The sequence below is a fragment of the Notamacropus eugenii genome, chromosome 4, assembly GCF_028372415.1.
Source record: "Notamacropus eugenii isolate mMacEug1 chromosome 4, mMacEug1.pri_v2, whole genome shotgun sequence".
NCBI lineage: Eukaryota > Metazoa > Chordata > Mammalia > Diprotodontia > Macropodidae > Notamacropus > Notamacropus eugenii.
Window position 1 is genome coordinate 403,001,371 of NC_092875.1, and position 24,169 is coordinate 403,025,539.

At 38.1% G+C, this 24,169-nt stretch overlaps 1 protein-coding gene across 2 annotated transcripts in view; it reads right to left on the reverse strand.

Moving 5' to 3' along the window:
- RAB3C (RAB3C, member RAS oncogene family) overlaps positions 1-24,169 on the reverse strand; it is a 379,873-nt gene that overhangs the window by 140,162 nt on the left and 215,542 nt on the right. The window lies entirely within an intron of this gene.

Genomic DNA, 24,169 nt, shown 5'->3' on the forward strand with positions numbered 1-24,169 from the left:
TGGAGTCTCCCTGCCCTCGAGGTCGTCCCGGATTGGAGCACACCTAGTTACCTAACAGCACGGTATTGAGATGCAAACTGTGTGGCTGAAGATTAAGTAGGATTGAGGAAGCCTAAAAGCTCTCTTAGCACGTGTGGAGCCAAAGAGAAAAGTAGGGCTCCGCTTCTTTTCTTTCCTCTCTCCCCTCCCCCTCTCTCCCCGCTTGTACTTCTACTTCCAATCCCTTAAGCTTAGCCTTCTTAGGAAATCTCCCCCTCTTCGTCCTAAGAAAGAAGATCCCCTGCACTTGTAACCGAAACCCTGTAATAAAGCTCAACCCCTGTTTGACTCTGGAACGTCCTTTCTCTCATACGTGCATCCGGCGTGGCCAGCCGAAGACCTGGACAGGTAAGAAAGACTCGGGTAGCCCAATACAGGCCTCTAGGCTTGGCACTGTTGACATTCAATAACTTCCTAACTTGGCTCTCACCTACCTCTCCACTCTTCTTAAACTCAATCACCCCTACATTCTTTGCAGTCCTGTGACATGGGCCTCCTGACTGTTTCTCCAATAATACATTCATCTCCTGACTCTGTGCATTTTCTCTGACTGTCCCCAATATCTGGAATCATCTTCCTTCTCCTCTCTGTCTCTTAGTTTTCCTGGCTTCTTTCAAGTTACAGATGAAAATCTCACCTTCTCCAAGAAGCCTTTCATGAAACCCCCTGAATATTAATGCCTTCCTTCTGTGGATTATCTTCTATTTATCTCTTCTTTGTATGTGGTTGTTTTATTGCTGTCTCTCCTATTAGAATATGAACTCCTTGGGATCAGGGACTATCTTTTGCTTTTCTTTGCATCCTTAGTGCTCAGCAAATTTCTTGGCACACAATAGGAGCTTGTTAAAATGCTTGCTGACTGAGTAGTCCTAGAGAGTTGCCTGGGGCACCGAGAGGGTAAGAGACTTGTCCATGGTCACATATCCAGTATGCTTTAGAGGCATGGCTTGAACTTGAGCCATCTTAATTCCAGGACTGGCCTTCTCTCCATTACATCCCAGCACCTTCCATTATATTATCCAAATGTGTGCTTGCTAGCATCACCTTCTAATTAGTTATCATAATGTAGAAAATGTTTTCTGTACATTGGCAGTGATGGTATTATCTGGTAATGTTTATGTCCAAATTCCTCATTAGCTTAAAACTGTTCATCCTACCAGAGAAGAATTCAAACATGTGTCCAAATGTTCACACATTAGTTAATGGAGAGATAATTTTGTAGGGAGATGCTAAGTATTCTGCCTTTTCCTCAAACAGTATACCACATTAGCACTATAGTTAGCTTTTGGTTAGTGGTGAGTGTCTGACAAAGAATAGGATCCTGAAATGTGATGTGAAAATATGAAATTTTCCTGAGTTATTTTTCTCCAGTAATTTCCATTATAATTTCTGGGATATTTATCCTCATTTCCAAATAGTCGTCAGTTAGCTGTGACTCATACCAATTTAGAACTCAACTAAAGCTAAAATGACAGTAGAAATAACATTAGATATGAAGATGGAGAACTTGGCTTAAAATCCCTCCTATTGTCTGTGTGATCTCAGGAAAATCAGTTCCCTCATTAGTAATATAACAAACAAAAAGACAAAACCAAAAGCAAAAAAATTCAATATGGATTAAGGTCCTTTACTCTTAAAGCTATTTCACAGTTGTTTTATTTTAAAGTCTTGTAGTCATTATGTAAATTGTTCTCTTGGTTCTGTCCATTTGACTGTGCATCATTTTGTATAAGTTTTCCTGGGTTTCTCAGAATCTATACCTTTTGCTATTACTTATAGGGTAATAATATACCCTTGCATTTGTTACATACATATATATATATATATATATATGTATACATACATATATATATATATATATATATATATATGTATAAATGCCCAGTCATAGTCTTTTTCCATCTTCTAGAAAATACCCTTTTCTGTAAAAAGGCTGAACTTTCTCTCATGCCCCCTGATACATGGTCACAGAGAAAGATGTCATATCCTTGCTCCCAATTGACACTTCTGGACTGTCCCTCTGCTGTCACCACACAGCAATCACTCTATTAAGTATCATTTTATACACATAGCTCACCCTATCCTAGAGGCTGTTATATCTACCACTCCCCAGGTAATTCTTTCTCCTGTGGCAACGAATTCGGTGTGGGAATCATGAAATTCATTTCTACCCCAACCCCTTGAAATGGAGATTTTTTTATGAACCTAAGTAACTCCATCTTGGTTCCAAATAAACATAGGACTTACGTAGTTTGCAGAATAAGTTCAATGTTTAAGTATCTGAAGAAGCTTTCGATACCCTATATCCCATTTCAAGAGACATCTCTTTGCTTCTGTACTGTATGTCATGTATTATCTTTGCTTTTTTTTGTGCAAATGTCTAATTAGCTGTAATTAATTGTAGTCTGATGCTGAGAATGCCGCCATCTTGTCCAACATATGTATCACATTATAGTTAGCTTTTGCTTAGCAGTATCTGACAAAAAATAGGATCCTGAAATGTATCATGAAAATGGGTATTTTTCCAAATTGAAACATTTATCTTTTAAAAAAATAGGCATTTCCTAACTGTGAATTTGTTTTTCAATATGCCTATGTATTCCTGAACCTTGTAGTACAGTCAATCAGAGTAAACATGAATTTCATGCTTTTCTATATAAAAGAAGCCTTATAGAAAAATTTAGTTGAGTTTGTTTGCAGATACTGTCTGTGTGTATCTCCCTGGTTTTTAAGTTTTAAAACAATAGCAATAAAACTATTTTACTTAAGTGACTATGTTCTGGAATTTTTTTTCCCTTTCGATCACCACAAATCCCTACTCTTAGACTAGAGGACTCCAACATACTAAAAGAGCTGACATTCTCTTAAACACTGTACTCTTCCCCTTCCTCAATCTTCTCCACTCTCATAATCTACTCTTTCATTCTACCTCAGCCACATAAGGAGTTGGTCTGATCATAGAGCACAGAGATCAACTTCTATGATCAAGAGGCCTAAAATTCCTTTATCAACTATAACCTCCTATAATCCCATCATTTCCAAACCTCACAGCTTCTAAACCTATTCTTCGTCCTCACCATGACCGTTAGTCTTCCCCACTCCTTGGCAGTCTACAAAGACTTTAATCCTGCTTGTCTCTACTATCCTCCCTTCCCAATCTGCCAACAAAAGGTGGCTTCACTGTGCAGTGGCTAGAATGCTGGGCTTGGAGTCAGGAAGACTTGAAGTCAAATTTGGCCCCAGATACTTACTAGCTGTTTGACCATGGACAAGTTATTTAACCTCTGTCTGACTCAGTGTCCTTGACTATAAAATGCTCATCGTAACAGTACCTATCTCACAGCATTGCTACAAGGATCAAAAAAAGGCACTGTTTGTAAAGTGCTTAGCAGCATAGTAGTAGGTATTTAATAAATATTTGTTTCCTTCCTTCCAGTCTTGACTCTAGTTGAACAGTTCAACCTTACATATTCCTCTACTATGGAACCCTTTGCCCCCTTCTCCAAATTGTCATTAGCACCTTACCAAACTCCAGCCCTGGATTATTTCCATTGTTTGACTTCCCTTCTCCTATGTAGTCCTGGAGAAAGTCACTTAACTATGCTGATTGAATCTGCTACAAATTTGTGTTATTTAATTTCAGTTGGGCCCTCATCCCTAACAGATTCTCTATTACCATTCCAACAGACATTATTCCAGGACTTCCAGTCTTCTTTTTTCTGCTCAGTGCTCCCATACCACCCTCTGCCTATATTTTCTCAGCAGAGGACTTCGCATTATATTTCACTAAGAAAATAGAGCTCACCATCTTTGAACTCTTTCTTCTCTCCTTTACATCTCAAGATCATTTGGCATCATCTTCCATATCTTCTCCTTTACTCCAGTTTTTATGATCCTCCTCACCCCAAAGCCAAACCCTCTACTTATATCCTTGCACTGTTTCCTCCTGTTTCCTTGGACTGATTCCTACAAACATCTAGGCCTTTATTTGATCCTTCCATCTCCCCAAGCTATCATCCTATACCTCTCCTCCCTTTTAATTGTCTACATGTTCTGTCTTCATTTCTTTTAAAGAATTGCCTTTTTTTTGGTATTACCTACATCATCCAATTGATCCCTTTTCCTTTAGCCTCTGAGATCTCACATACTTTTCAACCCTTTGAAATTAGACTTCTGGCCACATCACTGAATTGAAAGTCATTTTTCTACACATTAATGATCTCTTAATTGCAAATCCAGTGATCACTTCCTCAGCCTTTAGCTTTGTTGACTTCTCTGCAGTGTTCAATATTGTTGATCACTCTCTCTTTCTAGAGTCTCTTTTTTCTCCGGGTTTTCATTTTACTGCTCCTTTCTTTTGGTTCTCCTGCGTAACTGCTCTTTTTTTAGTCTCCTTTGCTAGACTATTATCCATACTGTAGCCCCATAACTGTGGATATTGCTCAAAATTCTGTTCCTGGGATCTCTTTTATTCCCTTTCTCGGTGATCTTAATCACTTTCTATGGGTTAAAAACGATCATCTCCATGTAGATAATTCCCAGATCTCTATATACTGAACTCTCTCCTGAGCTCCAGTTCTGTCTGTTGGATATTGGGAATGAGATTCTCATGGGTGTCTTGAAATTAACATTACCAACTCAAAATTCATTATCTTTCCCCTTAAATCCACACCTATATCTATTGAGGGTACCACCATATTCCCAGTCACTCAGTTTTATAATCTCAGTTATCATCAACTCCTTACCCTCTCTCACTTCACATATCCAGCAGTTGCGAAGTCATCAATTTTGACTACACAACATCTCTTGAATACATCTCATTCTATCTACTCACATGACCACTGTCCTAGTTCAAGCACTCATCACCTCTCATTTGGACGATTGCAATGGCTTCCTAATTGGTCTCCCTTCCTTGTCTCTCTCTACTCCAATATGTGCTCCACGTAGCTATCAAATTGAAGTTCCTAAGGCACAGATCTGACCATGTCACTACCTTTCCTGTCACCTCAAGGATCAATGCTCTGCTTGGCATTTAAAGCCTTCATAACCTGACTTAAACCTGTGTTTCCAGGCTTCTTGCACATTATTGTCTTTCATACACTGTAGGTGACAAACTCACCCACTCTCCATTCTTAACATGTGCTATTCATTCTTCAAAGGTATTGCCTTTGAACAGGCTGTCCCCTGTGCCTAGTATGGATTCCCTCTTCCCCTTCCCTTCTCAGAAGCCCTTATTTCCATCAAAGCTTAACTCAAACAGCATATTCCACACGATGCCTTTCCTGATTCCTCCCCAGACGCCCTCTTGGCATATCACTTGTATTTTTGTATATATTTCCATAATGATGATAATCATGATAATAAGCATTTATAGAGCCCTTTAATAAAGGTCTACAAAGTATGTTATCTCACTTGATCCTCACAACAATCCTGTGAGGTAGGTCCTCCTATGAAGTCCACTTCACAGAGAGAGAGAGAAACTGTAGCTGAGAGCAGTTAAATGATTTGTCCAGTTTTACACAGTGATTAAATGTCTTAGGCAGGGGCTGAACTCAGGTCTTTCTCTAAGGTCAGTCCCACATGCTATCTACTGTCCTATCTAGGAGTGCATAGATATTACATATAGGGGTGTATCTATACACATACATGCATATGCATACACACACACACATATATATATATGTATACTAGAAGTATATGCACACAAACATATACACGTACACAGATATGCAATACATACATATACATACACATGTGTGTATGTGTATGCATATATATGTATATTTCTCTGTTTATATATGTGCATATACTTTGTAAACATATATACATGTGTGTATGTGTGCATATATGTATAGGTGTGAATACATATATGTGTATATATATTTTCTATGTGTGTATATATACATGTGTACACATGTATACACACACATATATACACACATACATATATGTTGTGTTTCCCTATAGAATACAAATTCCATGAGTCTTCCAGGTCTATTTCATTTTTGCCTTTGTTTCTCCAGCATCTAGCACAGTTGATACATAATAGGTGCTTTATAAATGCTTGCTGATTGATAGGTTGCAATTCTAATTCTATCTTCTTAGTCCAACTCAAGCCCCTTGATCTAACAGATGAATAAACCAAGTCCAAACGAGTTTATGTGACATGGCGAAGGTCATACAGCAGTGCCACTAGAGCTAGAACTTATTTCCTGATGCCCAGACCAATAATCTTTCCATTCTACCTCACTGTCTCTCGTTAGTAGTATATTTTATTTTATTTTATTTCATCTTTGGTCTGGATTGTGATATTAACAAGGTAGCCTCCTTATGCGGAAATAAATAAATAAATAAATAAAATGAACCAACCAACAAATAAATAAAACTATCAATGTGGACTGGCAACTTATAATCTTAGATGGAGAGTGGTTTGGGGCACTTAGAGGTTAAATAATATCCATGATCATATAGCCAATAGATATCAGAGGTAAGATTTGATCGTAGGGCTTCCTAACACAAAGTTTGCCCTCTCTGCCATATGCCAGGCTGCCTCTCAACATCCTTCTTCTCCCTCCTTTGCCTTCCCCATTGGTCTTTCCCTTTCCACTTTCCATATTTGCATTCGGTGGGTTGCTTTAAAACCAGTCACCCCACAAAGAGTATAATGTAGCTTTTCCAAAAGCCACATTACAGTGAAGGATGTCTAATTACAAATAGACAGAAAAGAGAAGACTCCAGAATTGTTGAATGTGCATCCTGCTGCCCTGAATCTGAGAAGGAGCTGACAATCAAGCCCTATTGTGGTCATGATTGAAGCATTTCTGGGAGCCATTTCAAACCACCAGGCTGAGCAGCTCAGACCTCTCCAAAGTGGGGAAATATAATTGGGACTCAAAAGGCTGAAAAGAAAAAGGAACAAACCCAGAGGTTTTCCCAAGTTGAAACCACATGACAGGTGGCAGATTCTCTACCATTGCTTTTGACTTGAGAATCTACACAACGTTGCAATCTGAAGCTTTTCTGATCTGAAGTCCTCATTTAGAAGCTGCACTATTACAGAAAAAGGTGTGGAGATGCAAATCCAGGGAAGGAGCCAATATTTTTGCTTTTTAATATAAGTGAACAAAAGAATGAATGAATATAAATGAAAAAGCATCTATTAAACACTTACTATATGCCAAGCACACCATCTACTAGTACAAAAAAGCTAGATAATCTTTTCCCTCAAGGACCTTATAGTCTAGCTGGTAGACATGACACATAAAAGAAATAATGGACAAGGAAGAAAGGAAAGAAGAAACAAATACACTAAGGTTATATACAGTTGGTGAAGTTGGTGATGCTCTTGTTTTTGTGTATTTTTAAGAAAGCAATTTTCCTTTTTCCACCATCATTAACATTTTCTCTCATGATGGTAGAGGAATGAAAATCAAGTAAACACTTCATTTCATTCCTTCTTCAGCGATAATGATGGATGTCTATTTGGATCAAAAACCCTTTTCATAATGTCAAGTGCCACTCTGTAATTCCCTGTGAGCAGCCCAGGGTAGAGCCTGGGCTGCTGAAATGGTGCTTCTCTCATATTGTTCAGGAAGTCTTACCGAAAGTTAGAGATCCCAAATTTTCTTCTTTTCAAATGAATTCTGACATTTGACTATGCCTTAGATTTTCTACGCTGTGTTCTTCCAATATGCGAAAACCATCATGGAAAAGCTCTAAGCCCAAGAAGCTAAGGGCCAAAAATCAAATCAAAGGTGAAAATATACTTGTTATGCCAGAAACAATTTCCATTTCTTTCTCCTTTGAATAAGAAAAAAAAATCACTTCCACCGTTTTAAATAACCAAATTCCTAAGGCATATTTTTAGAGAAGACATTCACTTTGTAGGATTACATAGAATAGACAAGAAGTTGTTAAAGAATATTTATTTATGAAAATATTCAGGGATCTGTTACACATACAAAGCATCTCTGGTACTACTCAATGTGTAAAAGAGGCTAGGGAGCCTTCTTTGCTGCGAAGTGATGATTTGTGTTGGAAATGCTTTGGAGAGAGAATGGAGCATGTGGGGACATTCTACAATGAGTTCCAACCTGCTATCCAAATAGTAAATGGCAGCCTCTTTGATTGACTGCATAGCTGAACCTGGGAGTGCCTTCAAAGGCTCACTCATTCATTTCCTCTTTGGCTACTCAATCATGGTTTGACTCCTTTACATGCTGCATACAGTGAGAGACAATGTTGTAAGGGGAGAGGTCTTGGGACTTCTCCCCACTAAGGCTCATATCTGGCCCCATGAAAACTGGCTTCAGTCTTTTTGTCTTGTCATTTGTTCTCCTTCATTTTAGGCTAATAGGATAAATCTGGAGCCTCTGACACTGTGGGTTGCAAAATGTCAGGAGGACAAAATCATCAGAGTCTAGGAATTGAAATTCAAGTCAGGGTTTACATTAAGCCAAATATCAATGCCCTGGGAAGCGAGGAGTGGCCTTTGGAACTCAACCCAGAGACAAGGACTCATTTGACTGTAATACCACATGGATGCAAAATTGGTGGGAACAATGCCATTTAGGAAATGGGCTAAGTTTGAGCTAAATTTCTCCAGAGACCAAGGTAAGGTAAGGGAGAGTGCCCTGAGACAATGGACAGAAATATTGATGATTTGGTTCCTGTTCTTATCTTTGAGGTAAATATCTTTCTGTAAAGTCAAATTGATGTTAAGTGATTAAATTCAACTGGGACATTACTCACTGGTGGCTAAGTATGACTCAAGCCAATGGCCTTAGAAAAAAGGCACCTAAAATCATTCGGGGAACCTTAGAATCCTAACTGGCCTGGCTCTAGAAGAGTAAACCAGACTTCTCAGCAATGCCATGATTTGAGACAATTCCTAGAGACGTGTGATGGAAAATGTATCCACATCTGGAGAAAGAACTATGGAGTCTGAATGTACATTGAAGCATACCATTTTCTCTTTTTTTGTCTTTCTCATGGTTTTCCCCTTTTGTTCTGTTTCTTCTTTCACAACATGACTAATGTGGAAATATGTTTAATATGATGCTGTCTTGGGGAGAGAGGAAGGGGGGGGGAATTTTAGAACTCAGAATCTTATAAAAGTGAATGTTGAAAACTAAAAAGAAATAAATAAATTTTTAAAAAAGAAAAAAAAAGTGAGCTAGAGCATATTCACTATATAAAGAGTACCAGTGTGGCAAATCCTGAGAACTTGATAAGCGATATTGACTTTTGCTGCCAGATGGCATAGTAGATACTTAAAATCTGCAAGACCCAACTTGGGTCAGAAACTTACTAGCTGAGCAATCCTGGGCAAGTCGTATAACCTTTTTCAGGTTTAGTTTTCTCATCTATATAATAGAGATAATAATAATAACACACAACTCATAAAATTGTTATGAGGATCAAATGAAATAAGATGGGTAAAGCAACTTAGAAAGCTTAAAGTACTTTAGAAATTAGTTACCATTACCACTACCACCACCATCATCATCAGTATATGTTTTTATTTTTTTATTTGTTTCAAATGAACACAAGGCATCCTGTAACTCTTTCATGGGTTATAAAGAGATAACCTTTAGTGATGAAACTGCATCTAAGATGCACAGCATAGTGTACTTGACCTTAGGTTAATGGGAGCTGTCTCTGACTCTCTGCATTGTGACATTAACCAGACTAGGAAAGGAGCAGAACAGGTGAAGATCAATGGCTTTATTATCAAAATGCATTTGTTAAGTGTCTGTCTACCTTTTGAGTATTCTAGGAATGGGCTAGAGCATCATTACTATAAAGTACAACTGACTTTGATTTGTATTTTGTTTTAGAGTCAGATAGATGGACAGACAGAACTGCTGAATATTAAGGGCAGGTATTTTGTAGCTGGAGAAACCTGGCTCCATAGAAATTATGTGACTAACCAGGGTCATAGAATTAATCTAATGAAATAAGTAAAACAAATATTTAATAGGTAAAAAAAGATAATTAGAATTGGGGCTGGAAACTTTAGGAAATGAATGAAAAGCAGGTTAGGTGGTAGGTTTTCAGTAGACTTGTAATGGCTGTAAAATTAGGTTCATTTGGCATTCTAACAGATAGAAATCTCTGCCTTCTTGATGTTTTGATGGGTTTTGTCTGAAATGCCTTCTGAATAATCAAAGGATTATATTTGGTATACTTTTTTTAGGGTTAAGTACATTGTATTTTATTCTAGTTCTATGAAAATTGGTGGTCAATGTTTATTGGGTGATGTTCTATTATTTGGAATGTTTGATTTATCTGAACTATCAACATCTCTACTGTGCAAGCTAGAATCAGTAAATCAGTAAAGATATAGACTAGACAGTGGAGCTACTAGAAATGGGGGAGAGGTGAATTCTATGAAAGATCTTTTCACTTAATTCTCTGAACTGGTGCAAATCGGAAATATGAAAGAATATAATATAGATTTCACATTTGATCCTGTACCCCTTTATCACTTCATAGACAGTGATAGGTGGACACTGAAAAATAAAACACAATCCCAGCTTAATTTTGTGCCATTGTATGTCCTTCAATGGATATCACAAGTAATGTCTTGATTCATGGGTGAACTGTATTTTACTGAGGCAGAATTGTGCAAAGTTGTTGGCCTCACTCTCTTCCAGAGTCATCAAAGTTCAGTGACAAGACTACAGTCAGGATGACTGGTGACAGCCCAAGATTCAGTGGATGACCTTAGCCTCCTTGATGTGTGACAAAACTCTAAGGGCTCCACAGTACCTGCTTCAGCCACCTTCATGGTCACTGGAATAAATTGTTCTCCTCCTCCCAGTCTGCCTGTGGAAGTCTGGATATGCTTGGGGTAGACTTCTCCCTAACTCACCTAAGCGTTAAGACCTGATGGTTACCCTCAACCTGATTTAGCCTGTCTACTGAGATGGTTAACTAGAGTGTGGCTGCTGTGCACGCCATAGCTTCTTGGAACCACAGGTAAGAGTTGGGTAACAGGTGGATACCAAAGGTGGATAAGCAGCCCTGAAAAGGGTTCAGCGGACCTCACACCAGAGGTGCAAGTCTTCCATGAATACCCCATATGCTCCATGTGGTGGTAACGAGAGAAGAAAGGGTCTGGACCTATGATTTCATCTGTGGGAGGCAATAGTGGAAACTCCCTTAACTGATGCAAATCAGCAATGTAACATAACTTAAAGTCATAACGAGTGGCTGGGGCTCTGAGAGGTTAAAGGGACCAGTCAACATTCACACAGATAGTATGCATCAGTCTGTATTGAATCCAGGGCTTTCTGAATCAATGGCCAACTTTCCACCCATTATGCCAGGCTGCTATGCCAGGCTGCCTCTCTTTGTGAAGGATAATCATGTTAATTTGTTGCTATGGTCCAGTTAAGTACATCTAAACCTGCCAAGTATTGATGTTTCTAAATATTTATCTGGACGGAGATAGGATGGAGAGAAAAATAAGCCAGACCCACTTGTACCAAGGTAATTTCTCTCTCTCTTTTGAAACAATATATAATGGCATAGTTTCATAGCTTAGGGCTATTGATAGCACACACAATAACAGTTTAACAAGTTTTATCTTTTGTTACACCAGATATTCTGACAGGAAAATCCAGTCATGATTATGTGAAATTTACAGTGATGCATTCTGTAAAAGAAAATGGAAAAAAAATGACCTACTGATAATGACGCGTCTTTCTTGGATATTCTATCCCATGTTTGTTCTATATGTTTCCCTAATTCATTGCACATATGACATTAAAGGGCTTTCAAATTTTGTTTGGTTTTATAAAAGCAGCAAAGCAAAAACAAGACCCTTATTTGCATTCCACTTTCTCTTGACACACGCTTGAGATAGAAAATCAAGAAAATCCTTCCTCAGCATGAACAAATATCCTTACTGCAGTTAATCCCCTTGGATAATAAAATTTATAAACCACTCTTCTCTACCCATCCTAGGTAAACAGTCAGTCTGAATTCATTTACACCTTTAATCATGTCAGTATCTGTAAACCAAACCCAGATTTTAAGAGATAGCGCTAATAAACTTGCCTCTAAATGTCTCTTAGTCAATTTCAATGGGATTACAGCCTACTGTGCTGTATCTTTTCCCTTGATCAGCACTCTGTTGATCAGATTCTCTTGTCCTGGTGATTAGCTTTGAAATACTGAGCCTTATGTTTTACAATGGTGTCCATATCTAAGCAAAATCTAATAAAATAATACTGAGGCGAAATGATAAAACTTGACCTACTATTCCACGGCAGTGTTACCATGGCGATTCACATTCTCTCTCTCTCTCTCTCTCTCTCTCTCTCTCTCTCTCTCTCTCTCTCTCTCTCTCTCTCTCTCTCTCTCTCTCTTTCTCCCCCTCCCTCTCCCTTTCTCAGCAGAGAAATGATATATAGATTTTTTTTAGAGGAGAGTCTTTAAATAATTACTCCATTATCTATTATACTTTGACACATCCAATAACTGCATGTTTTGTTTATATACTTGTGCATATTCTCTTTTATGTGAACAATATTTACAAACCAAATGAATATCCTCTCAATTCACTTGTCCTAAATACATTAGACTAGAAAGCACATCTCCATCTGCTTCAAAGTACAATACACTTTCATTAAAACAATAGGTTCCTTAAATCCTTTCCCTCATGACAACCTTGATTTTTTAGAATGATTAATCTTTATTTGTTTCTGATTAATCTTCTTGATTAATTTGTACCCATATCACTATCTGAAATTTTAAAAATATTTGGCAATAAACTGCAGTTTCAATAACCGAGGAAAAGATTCAGGTTATCCATGAAGAGATGTTAATGGCTAATTTTGTCCTTCATCACATCACAGAATAAAGATATTAAACAAATAAATTCAGTGTAAATGTATTTTAGTGTAATAATAATAATAATAGATTTTATTCTTAGTAGTAATGCTTAAAATATTTTAATAAATAATAATAACAAGGAATCACCAAATCAATGATGAGTTACTCTTTACCTCCCTAGGACTTAATGTCACGCCCCCCCCTTTTTTTTTCTTCTTCAGATAATAATGAGATTCAATTACAAAAAACCATACTTCCATAAAACATTAAATGTAGAAAAATAAGAGCAGGGGAGAGGACATGTCCCATCAAAAAGATTAGAAGAAAACAATGAATGATCCCCATGATGGCATAGATGCATATTAAACTTCAGACTGTTCAAAATATTTTAATATTCTTCGTGTCATTTTTGATCCTCAATCATAGTAACTGTGAGGTAGTTCTTAAGTTGATAGAGAGATGGCCTTGGAGGTAGAATTTCAAGTACACCTCTGATAAATACTGTCTATGTGAGCGTGATCATGAGCCAATTGCTTAACCTGTCAGCTTCCCAGGAAGTCCAGAGTATTTGTAAATTTCCATCAATCCAGAAAGTTTTTCACTAGGAGAGCTTTAACACTAATGAATCACAGATTGTCAACCTTGTCTCTTCCTGTTGCTAACCCAGTAATTTTCACTTATCTTTATCAAGTCTTTTCACTGCAACACCTCAGTGGAGGTGGGTAATGCAAGCATTATTATCTTCATTTTCCAGATGAGACCAACACAGAGGTCAGGTGGCTTATTCAAAATCACCCCCAGCTAGTTAGGGACAGAGACAGGACTCAAGTTTGTGTCTTCTCAATCTTTCTGAGTTTTGTGATTGTTTCATTATTATAGGCATAGTCTATTAAGGGACTCAGGCTCTGCTATGGGACTCTCTCACTATGATCTCATCAGCTACATAGCAGGTAAAGTTCTGGATCTGCCATCAATAATATCTAGGTTTAAATTAAATCTTAGGGACTTAATTGCAGGACCTTGGAGAAGCTGCTTAATCTCTTTGAGACTTAGTGTCCTCATCTGCAAAATGAGTTTAACAGCACCTACCTCATAGGTTGTTGTTGTTTGGATTAATTATTGACTATATAAATGCCATGCTATACACATACTGAGAGAAAGAGAGAGAGAGAGAGAGAGAGAGAGAGAGAGAGAGAGAGAGAGAGAGAGAGAGAGACAGAGAGAGAGAGACAGAGAGAGAGAGACAGAGAGAGAGACAGAGAGAGACAGAGAGGAGATGGAATTTAAATTTTAAAAGGAATATATGCACTATATACATATGTGTGTGTATACTAGCATGTTTGTTACACATAAAATACTATTTGATTGATTATATAAAGTGAAACAGCTAAGCTTTGAAGGCACATTATGCTATACAGTGATTGAGTGTCTGAGCTTTCATTTTATTTATGAGATCAAAATCTGCATCAGAATATGTGCTATTGCTGCAGATAATTTACTATCTCTTTCAAATGCTCATTTATCTCAGTACAAATTCTTTTTGGACCATCATTCTCATTTCCCCAGGGAGTCATGCCAAGCACTCCCCCAAACACCCAAGCATCCAAGAAATAGAGAAGCAATGAAGAGCCCAAAGACTGAAATTTCTATTCCGAAATTTCTATTCGAGCCGCTGTTGCCGGATTCATAACATCCAATTATTCCCAGAAGGGAATGTATGTGGAGAGTAGAAAAGCAGCCTTTGCCAGCTCCTGTGTCAGTCACTGCTCATCAGCCCTCCATCTCAACCCTTCATCTGCTTCCTTTCATCTCTTTCAACAAAAGAAAGGCATAAGGAAACTCAATGAAGAAGTCAGGTTTTCAAAGGACATGTACTAATAGCTTACATTTACGTGGAGCCTTAAGATATGCAAAAAAAGCACTTACTTGAAACAACCTTGTGAACCATGTAATTAAGGTAATATTAACTCCATTTTACAAATGAGGAAACAGAAGCTAAGAGGAGTTGTGACTCTCCCAAGGTAACACAGACAATGTGTCCAAGCCAGGACTCCAGTCCAGGTCTCAAGGCCAGTATTCTTTTATTATGCCACTGCAGTGTGTGTGTATGTGTGTGTGTGTGTGTGTGTGTGTGTGTGTGTGTATCACATATATTATACATATACACACCTATATGCACATGTATATATATACATATACACACATGTATACATACATACAAGAAATTGAGGGCTGATAATTGAGGACAAAAAGGAAAGGTGGTTAGGACTTATGATAATAATGTTAAGAAGACCAGAATCTCCATGATGTGAGGCTTGTAATAAGTACTCAAGATAACCAAAGGAACTTAAAGAGGAAAAAAATGTTGGGAGGAAGATCCAGCAAAGTATCATTTCTTGGAGGAAATGAGAAGCTCTTAATAAGTGTCAGGAACAGACAAAATTAGTTAATTACTGTTTTGTGTCAGGAAATTGTTGAAAGAAAGAACTCCTCAAAGTAGGAAGGATAAAAGTGAGAGGGTTGGGAACTGGAAGTCAAGAGGAGGGAGGATAGTAGGGCAGCACTCAGTTGCCCTCAATGCTATGTCACCAGAAAGAACTTGGTGGATGTGAGTGCTAACCTGCATTCATTGTTTTAGAAGGATGAGGTTAGATGCTTAGCATGATACAGTGGTAAGTGTGCTGGATTTAGAGACAGAGGACCTACATTCAAATTCTACCTTTGTCACTGGTGAGTTGTATGACCTTGAGCAAATCACTTCATCTTCAGACCTTCATTTCTACATCTGTAAAATAGGAGTAGTTAGTAATTAGTAGTTAGGTACAGTGGACAGACTGCTAGGCCCAGAGTCAAGAAGACTCATCTTCATGAGTTGAAATCTGGCCTCAGACACTTATTAGCTGTGTGACTCTGGGCAAGTTACTTAACCTCTATTTGTCTGTTTCCTTAACTATAAAATTGGGCTCATAATAGCACCACTTCTCAGGGGTTTGGGGGGAATGGAATGAGATAATATCTATAAAAAGTACCTAGCACAGTATATGCCACATAGTAAGCAATATGTAGATACTGATTTCCACCCACCCTCCCCTATCCCCCCCCAACATGCTGTAGATGAGAAAATTTGCCTCAATTATCAAAAAGGAGGAAAACGATGTATAAAATATTGGTCCAAGCTTGATTATTAAAGGAGTAGTTTTTTGACATTTAGTAAGGAAAGATATAAACACTGTGAATCAGTATGGATATACTAATAACATGTCGATTGAGCACATTTCCTTCCTTCCTTCCTTCCTTTCTTTCTGACAAAGTCACTAAACTAGCAGATAAGGAGAATTCCATGAACACAGGATGCATATGATAAAGTCTCCTTTAGTTTTCCTATGTACAGAGTGTAACAATAAGGACTAAATGATAGTACAGTTAGGTGGATTTGAAAATGGCAAACCTACCAGACATGAACAGTGTTACGCAGCATGAGCTTGGAGGGAGGTCTCTAGTAGACTGCTCAGGGATCTGGCCATATCTCTATTTTGTTCAATTTTTTTTTATCCATAACTATGATGAAATGATGACATGCTTTTCACATTTACAGATGGCACAAAAATGAAGGATATTATAGCTGTTTTCAAGTATTTGAATGACTGCCGTATTGAAGAGGTAATAGAGTATTTTCTGTTTAGCCCAAGAAGGCAAAATTGGGATCAGTGGGTATAAACTGCAAGGGTAGATTTCCATCTGATGTAAAGAAAAACCCTTACTAACAATTAGAGCTGTCCAAAAGTGGAAAAGGAGACCTTGGGAAATAGTTATTTCTTTTTCATTAGAGGTCTTTAGGTAAAGGAGGAATAACCACTTGTTGGAGATGGTACAGAAGAGATTATTGTTCAAGAACAGGTTGAATGTGACGGCTTCTGAGATTCCTTCCAATGTGATATGTGATACTGATTCACCTTTTTTTTTTAAAGATTCTATGTTACATTGTTGTTTTTTTAAAGTTTGTAGTCCACTAAAATTCCAGTTCCTATTCGTAAAAACTGTAATTTGGAAATATCATCCTAAGTCTTTGATGGTTTTATTCAAATAATTAATTAAAATTTTGAATAGCACATGTTCACAGACTGATTTCACTCAAGATCTTCCTTCAAGATGATATCCCTGTCCATTCATTTCTCATGTTTTCATCAAGGATTAAGAATTACCTTGATATACACATAACCCATTCTCATCAAGGTTTTAGAGTAATGAGAAAGTAAACAAATAGTTTTGCAGCGCTAATTTCTTCTTAGTTGCTTCTTTTGGTCATAAATAGGCACATAGGACACATCGATACACGATAACAATGTCTACCCTCAAGAAACTTATAATTTAATAAGGGGGATATGAGCTGTGCACAAATAAGTGTGATAAAGGTAGAATATAATTTAATTCTTCCTTGTAGAGTATAAACTTTGCAAGGGTAAAACTACCATTTTTCATCTTTGCATTTCTAGTTGTTCCAGCACACCTTTTTCTAAACTTTCTTTTTTTAAAATTTTACTTAATATTTATTTTTCCCAATTACATGTAAAAACAATTTTAACACTCTTTAAAAATATTTTGAGTTCCAAGTTATCTCCTTCCTTTTCTCATCTCCCCCTCATTGAGAAGGCAAGCAATTTGATATGTTATACATATGTTAGCACAACTTCTACAGAGAATATGATTAATAGTTGCTGACTAAGCATTTAATTTTTACATGGTTAAATGAAAATTCTTCATAATTAAATTTAATGTAAGAACAAAAACTACAATAACCAATAATTCTCCAACAAAGTTCTATTTAAAGACCTCATTATGGCATAGAGGTGAATCTGAATTCTTGAAAGTTATCTTAGTAGAGTATAATCTCTGGCAGGCTTATGGTTGAATCCAGTACCAAACCATATTATTTGTTGTTTAAGGACTAGCCTAGCTTAGTTTAGAGACCTTGCTCATCAGAGATGGCCTCAAGGTGATTAGCATTTTGGTCACAGGAATTATGAAACCATTCATAGTATTAGAGTTTGTGAGATGCATTACTATTGGGAGTATCCATTGGGTGAAAACGTAGATATTTGAAGTATTGAAGTAATACCACTAATAATATCTGTTTGCATGTGTATAGTGCTTTACAATTTACATTTCTCTATGATAGTTTGCCTTCTCCCTCCTCTGCCACCTCCATGAACTGTTCTTTGAACTATATTACACAAATACTGCACAGAAGAGATAACTAGAAAACAGTTCATATGACAAAGTTGGGGATCTTAGTGCTTAACGTGACCAAGAAATCATGATTTGGAAGTCAGAAAAACCTAATGGGATCTTAGGCTGTGTAGTATTTGAGGAGTTAGTCTATAACCTAGATCTAGAACAGCTCAACCTAATAAGGAACTCCCCTCAAGTGGATGACATGGATGGGATGGTGGATGACATGGATGACAGGTGTTTGGGTATAAATCTTCCCACAAGGAGAGGCCTTCAGAGGCATCTATAGGAGCTGTTTTAGTCACTATTCTATGGCTTCTCAGAACTGACTGACCCTCTAGCACCTTAGTAGTTAACCAGATTGAGGAGTCAATAAGCTTGCCTTTTGACTACACTCACTATGTTTCCTGCTGTTCACTACATATCCTTAATACATAATCATTTAATAAAGCCTAATAGTACCAAATATAATTTTTTCCTTGATCTTTAGAGCAAGAGTGTGAGTAATTCTGTAAGTATGCTCACTATGTTTCCTCAAAATGATACTTAAGAACTTTATCTTGCCTCAGTAAAGCAACTGTTTCCTCTCGTACTTGGGCTTCAGTGCTTGATTGCAGCTGACAATAACCCTGCCTAGAAAACGCTGATTTCTACAACTCGAAAAATCATAAGGTGAAAGAGAACTTACACTTGTTTTCATTAAATCTGGGTGACAGGACTAGGAGCAATGGGTGGAAGCTACAGGAGGGCAAATTTGGGCTCAACATAAGGAAAAACTTACTAAGCATCATGGACGTCTAGCATAAGAATGAGGTGCCTTGGGACTAGTGAGGTTCCAGGCACAGCCAGGTTCCTGTCATGTGAAGGCTGGATGACTATTCACCAGTGAGGGTATGGATAGGATGCTTGACTTGCATATGGGCTAGACTAGAGGACTTCTGATGCTTCTTCCATCCCTCAATTTCCGTCATTTATGTTGCACTCCTTGGTGTTGCCAAGGAGATCAGGATGCTGGAGTTGGATGCCTGCTGGGAAGTGCAGAAATCACCCAGTGTTCCTATTCTTTACCTCTGGGGAGAGGGGATTGTCCTGACTTTGTTAACTGACTGAGGCTGGGCTTGAAATGACAAGCTTGTCACTCCAATCCTAAGGGATTTGGGGGAAGCAGAAGTCAAGATAGGTATACTAAGACCAAGAGGAAAGTAGCAGCAGTGGCAGCTGTAAGTAGATGCAGCAGAATTGTGATTGGTGGGAGTGATGTTGAGCTGCAAGAGTGGAAGAGCAGTTGTCACGGAGACAGGAGAGGGGCTGCAGCAAGGTCATCAGACACAAAAGTAACAAGGCATGTTTGGCCAGATCCTGCTTTGCTGATCCGAGAAGGCAGATCCAGGATAGTGATTTTTGCCTTCTTTGTCTTCCCCTTTTTCTCCCTCTCTCTTCTGAGAGGGTGTGTGCCTGTTTCTCAGTTTATTTACCTTTTTTGTTTACTTGTCTTTTGGGGGCAGTTAGGTGATGCAATGCTAGGCTTGGAGTCAGGAAGACTCATCTTCCTGAGTTCAAATCCGACCTCAGACACTTATTAGCTATGTGACCCTAGGCAAGTCATTTAGTTCTGTTTGCCTCAGTTTCCTCATCTGCAAAATGAACTGGAGAAGAAAATGGCAAACTACTTCAATATCTTTGCCAAGAAAACCTCAAATGGGGGCATGAAGAGTCAGGCATGACTGAAAACGACTGAAACACAAAGAAATTACTTGTATTTTAAGATGGTCATTATGATAAATGCCATTAACTTTTGTGTTACTGCCTACGTGCCATTGTGCAAATGGAGAAAAATAGGGGAATGCCTAGAAGAGGAAAGAAATAGGAGGCCTAATGTAGATAGTCAACTTTTCAGCAGAATTGGAGAACTGAGGGACAGAAAGATCAACTGTTCCTATTGCTAGGACTTCAAAACCCAAAGGGGATAGCAATCAGCATAAGGAACTCCTTTTCAACTTCCAACTTGAAATAACTCAAGACATAAAATGAAATATATTTCTCTTTCATATGAAACTCAAAAGCAGGAGAAGGAGATAGCCATTAAAAAAAATCCCTGTACATTGAATAATTGTAAGATGTACTGAAACTGGAATGGAACTAAAGTCATTGTTATATGTCAAAGCAATCAGTTCCAATTCCACTAAAAAATGGTAAATCAATAGGAAAAGTCAGTCAAACCACAGAATCTGAAAATCATAGAGTTGGCAGGTACATCAGAAGTAATCTTATACATGATCCAAATGCGTAAACATTTATTAAGGGTAGAGAAAGGAAACAGTTATGCATTGTAGATAGAAAGCCAGCACCAGAGTCAAGATCTGGGTTCAATTCCTCACTGCTATTGGCTATGTGACCCTGGGCAAGGTGCTGCCTACAAACATGCCAATGTCTTGCCCTTCCTCAAAAAACTTTCATTCGATCCATCTGTCCCTGATAACCACTGTCCCATATCTTTCCTCCCTTTTATGGCTAAACTCTATGAGAAGGCCATCTATAAGTGCCTATACTTCTCTCCTCTCCTTCTCTTCTTAACTCTACATTCTGGTTTCTGACTTCATCACTGAACAGAAAGCACACTTTCCAAAGTTACCATTCATCTTTTACTTACCAAATCTAATGGTCTTTTCTCAATCTTCATCCTTCTTGATGTCTTTGTAGCCTTGATACTCTCTCTCTCTCTCTTCTCTCTCTCTCTCTCTCTCTCTCTCTCTCTCTCTCTCTCTCTCTCTCTCTCTCTCTCTCTCTCTCTCTCTCTCTCTCTCTCTCTCTCCTCCTTGATGTTCTCTTCTCTCTAGGTTTTGGTGACATTATCTCCTGGCTCTCTTCCTATCTGATTGCTCCTGAACCTCCTTTGTTGGATTTTCATTCAAGCTTCTGTTCTCTCTCCACATTGCTTTACTTAGTGATCTCATCACCTCTCATTGATTCAATTATCATTTCTATGCTGATTACTCTAAAATTCACTTATCCAGCCCCAACATCTCTGCTGACTTCCAGTCTCAAATCTCCAACTGCCTACTGGATATCTTGAACTGGATGTCCTATAGATATCTTAAATTGAACATGTTCAAAACTGAACTAATTTTCTTTCTCTGCCCGCACCCCCCCCCCCTGCCCATTTCCAAATGTCCTATTACTGTTGAGGGGTCTACCATCCTGCTATAAAATGAGCTGGAGAAGGAAATGGCAAACTACTCCAAAATCCTTGCTGAGAAAACCTCAAATGGGAGCATGAAGAATCAGCCATAACTGAAAACAACTGAACAACAAAAAAATTACTTGTCTTTTAAGATGGTTATTATGATAAATGCAATTAACTTTTGCGTTGCTATTGATGTGCCATTGTGCAAATGCAATGGAGAGAGACAATAGAGGAATACATACAAGAGGAAAGAAATAGCAGACCTAATGAGGATAGCCCTCAGACTCACAGCCTAGGTGTCATTCTCCACTCTCCACTCTCTCACCCTTCATATCCAACTTGCTGTCAAGACCTGTTGATTTAACCTACACGATATCTTTCCTATATTCCTTCTTGTCTCTTCTGATACTGCCAGCCCCCTGATGCAGCACTCATCGCTTCATGCCTAGATTATTGTAATAGCCTGCTGATTGTTTTGCCGACCACAGGGCTCTCTCTCCCTACTCTCTTCTCCTTAGCCACCAAAATGATTTTCCTAAAGTACACATCAAAACATATTGCCCCTCACTCCCTTCACCCCATTCAATAAACTTCAGTGCCTTCCTATCACCTCTAGGATCAAATATAAAATCCTGTTTGATGTTCAAAGCCTTTCATAGCATAGCACCCCCACTTTTCTAGTTTTCTTATACCTTATAGCCTCTCACATCTTCTTTGATCCAGTGACACTGGCCTCTTTACTGTTCTCAAAGAAGCCACTCCATCTCCTGACTCGGGGCATTTTCACTGGCTTTCCCACGTGCATGAACTGTTTTCAATGATCATCTCAGCTTCCTGGCTTTCCTGGCTTCCTTCAAGTCTCAGCCAAAATCCTATATTCCTCAGGAAGCCTTTCCCAGTCCCTCTTAATTCTAGTGCCTTCTCTTTGTTGATCATTTCCTATTTATCCTGTATATAGCCTGTTTGTACATAGTTATTGGGTTGTTTGGTTTTTTGCATATTGTTTTTCCAATTAAACTTTGAGATTAATAAATGCTTTTGCCTCACCAATAAAATACAGTCCCTATGCTCAAGGAGATTAGAATCCAGTAGCAGGGCAAAACAACTGAGATTGTTACATTATACGTTATTTTTTGGACCTGATCTGTGATTTCACTAATATAATGAAGTTGGGGTATATTGAATAGTTGTAGAGAATTTCCTGTCATGGAGAGGACAAAGGATTTGCAGTGGTACACACAAACAATATACGCCATAGAGGAGACATCTTGATCTAGATCTTCCTAATTCTCAGGCTGGCTATTTATTCCATACCACTTCTCTCTTACCCGCCCCCCCCCCCCTTCTCTCTCTCTCTCTCTCTCTCTCTCTCTCTCTCTCTCTCTCTCTCTCTCTCTCTTTCTCTCTCTCTCTCCATTTGTGGGTGTGTATACATGGTATACACACATATTCACATGTATAGTATAAATGCATATTAATTATAAATTGCAAAACAATTGTTTTCTTGTTTGAGTTGTATGAGTTAAAAAGGGAAAGGCTTTGAGTATAAGCCAGCGCCAAATTTTACATTGGTTGTATAAGTAGCTTATGATATATCTGCTTTATGGACAGTGTTCATGAGACTCTTGGTTAATGGAATTAAAAACATGGCTTCAGAGGAATATCAGTCTATGTTAATTTTCAGTTGCTTTTGAGAGGACAGCTAGGTAGCTCATTAAAGCCAGATGGAGTTGGCATTAACACTGAGTTCAAATATATTTTCAGATACTTACTAGCTGTGTAACCCCGGCCAATTCATTTAATCTCTCTCAACTGCTTCCCCACCTGCAAACTAGGGATAATAGGGGCACCTATTTTCCAGGGTTCTTTTGAGGTCAAATAAGAATATTTGGAAACCTTAAAGCACAATATGAATGATAGTTATTTCCTACTACTGTTACTATTACTACTGCTGCTGCTACCACTACTCCTACTCCTACTCCTACTACTTCAGGACAGAACTGAGTTTTTAATTTTTTCCAACTGGTCTTCAGAGTGCAGAAAATGGGTAGAGGCAAATGAAGTAGCTTTTAAAAAAAATCACCCTCACAAAAAATTCCAATGTGTGATTTTAAGATACAAAGGAAAGTTGTATTGCCTACTTCTTTGTGTGTCTTTTACAAGATAGAATAATTCCTCATTCATCGGAGTTGAGAAGCTTGGATGGAAGGAATTAGCTTTGCAAAGTATCTTCAACCTTTTTACTTTTTTACTTATATTTTAAAATGACTAAAAAAAATCAGCTTGATTCAAACTGGAATACCATTATGTTCTTCAACAAATAGCATTATGCTCTTTATTGACATCTCTATATTGCCTATGTATACGTATTCGATGAATTAGAGAGATAGGACACAGATTACTTCCAATACATAGTTTTTATCAGACGTTAGAATGACAACTTTTAGCTTGACTCAGTTGTATATTTTTGTCATTGATAGGAATAGCTGACAGTAAGGTAAGAATGTCCCTAAGGAGGACATGGTATACAAAGGATCCTAAAGGTCATTTATTTGCTCTTGTCCCTGTAAGAAATACATCAGCCTCCCCAACCCTTAGATGAAGATGTTCCTTTAAGTATCTTCCTTGCTCAAAATCTTTGAGATTGGCAGTAAGGGCTGCAGTGACTATGGATACCCCTTTGCTAGCCTGTCTGCAGGGAGTTAGAATATCGACGAGGGGGATTTCCCTAGGCATCCCTCTGACTGCCCCATCCCTCTGATAAGAACCCTACAAATATTCCCTTTATTTTACCTATGTCTAGCATCTAACTCCATCCAGGGCCCCAGTGGACCTCTTTTGTTTTGTGAGCAGCTCTCCTCCATAAACCTTGCT